This window comes from Cynara cardunculus, unplaced genomic scaffold (assembly GCF_001531365.2).
Source record: "Cynara cardunculus var. scolymus isolate 2C unplaced genomic scaffold, CcrdV1 Un_Scaffold_2580, whole genome shotgun sequence".
NCBI lineage: Eukaryota > Viridiplantae > Streptophyta > Magnoliopsida > Asterales > Asteraceae > Cynara > Cynara cardunculus.
In genome coordinates this window covers 42,924-45,061 of record NW_020201144.1, presented here as the reverse complement: position 1 = coordinate 45,061, position 2,138 = coordinate 42,924, and positions in this window count along the sequence as shown.

Below are 2,138 nucleotides of genomic sequence, written 5' to 3'. Positions count from 1 at the left end.
GATAGGGATGAAATCTGGTTTAAGAGTTTTTAAGAGTTTTAAGAGTTTTAAGAGTTTTTAAGAGTTTTAGCCAAATGCTTTATAATATAGTATAGATTAGTATATATAAATCAGTGTTTACAATGTTGTAGAAAAATAATATATTCATCAAAATTGGTGCTTTACCATAAATAATGAATAAAAGTAATTTAGAACAGACTGAAGGAAGAAGATAACGAAGAGAAAACGACTTTGTGTTACGTCATTAAAAAAGTTGTCGCGTTCTTTCTTGTTATTCCCGGACAGAGTATCTCTAATAATTTTATGCTTTCTGTTTCTTTTGATGACTTATTTAATAGTTGTTGAATGATTTGATTCAAAATAATTAAGAGGTTTTTATAATATAGTACAAAATAAAATATGATTGTTTGATAATTATTCAGAATATGGTCTAGGCCTTAAATTATTGAGGAAGACCCAAATACAAAATCATTCAAAATAATCGCATGTTATACTATTATTCCATCACATATGATATACATGTGATACTAATTCAGAGACGTAGACGATTTTCGATTGTGATCTTGGTTGCGGCTCAAGTTGCGCTTACACCACTAAGCCCCTTCACAAATATTATTACATGTGATAAGAGTGTTATTGATATGATACTATAATGTGATGCTAAATCATAGACGCAGACAACCTTTGACGCGGCCTAAGTCGTGGAAGACGTCGTCCGCACATCACAGGAGCCTCTCACGCGTATTATCACATGTAATAAGGATGTTCTCACGTCCTCATAAAATAGTGGTGTTCTCGTTTTAAGCTCCACCTGTACACATATATTATATATGTATGTGTATCCAAGTTGGCTTATGGCACCTCCATTAATTAATCTCATAAAACCCTAAAACTAACCACAAGACAAACCCTCTGACCAGCTCTGAATAACCAGCCAATGATGGAAAACAAATACAATATCTTAACAATTAAGTTACCCCTTGTAAATTTAAGGGGATAATTGACGCAATTGGCTTCCTTCTTCATCCACGTATACAGAAAGGGATATATATACATATATATTACTAGTGGTGTACCCGCGCGATGCTGCACGGGTGAATCACAATTCTGAAACATTAGTTTATGCTTCAATCATGAGTTTGTATAGTTATTTTACAAGTCAACTAATATATAAAGTTGAAGGTTAAGATGATGTATTAGCAAAATTSAGTGAAAATTTAATTGCACATGTATTGGGTTTCTAAACCCATATATTCAGAACTCATTACAAAACTTGAAATTCTTGATTGAACAAAGAAATAAAATCATTTGTAAATAATATTTATCCGTATATCCAAACGGTTGTTTAGTTTTCCTGATGCACTCATCCGTAAATAGTTCCTGCAAAAAATGACGCAATGCGGCGGAATGTAAAGGATTAACATTGCTTAAAACTCACGGAAATCAAATAATCTTCTCTCTACATCATGATTCTCAAGAACAACCCATGATTCTCTACCGCAGTTCGTGGAGCACACAATGATCATAGATATAAAGATCGACCGGTTCAACGATGATCTTCATGGAGAATCAAAATATTCCAAAACGACATTACACGACCAGTTATTTAAACATGAAAAACTACAAGAAGTYCGTATATGAAAACAAATATTCAGAGAAGACTTACCCCTAAACATAATGATAATGGATTTTGAATTGATGTCATTTTTGAAGTCGTCATATTGAAATCCAAATCAAGTCGAACCAAACAGCTAAACAATTATGCGTTTGGTACATTATTGCTAGAAAATGATTTACCCATGTTTCTTTTCATAAAGCTTTGGAAACTGAAAGTCAATAAGAATTCTTATAGCAAATTTTTGAAATTTGAATTTTTGGTACAGTATGAAATTTTTGAAATTTGAATGCGTGAAATTTTTTTAAAATTTTGAAAATTTGAATCAAATAGTTGTACATTGTGCTTTATGACTTGCTTTTAAGAGTCTTTTGAAATCCATGTATAAAATGGTAGTACTTTGTGTTTTATGGTTTGTAATTAAGATAATGATCTAAATGATTATATATGTGGTATAGATATATCATAAATTAGTGTATATTTTGAAGTTGAAACAACAAAAAGTTTGAAACCAGTTACTTGG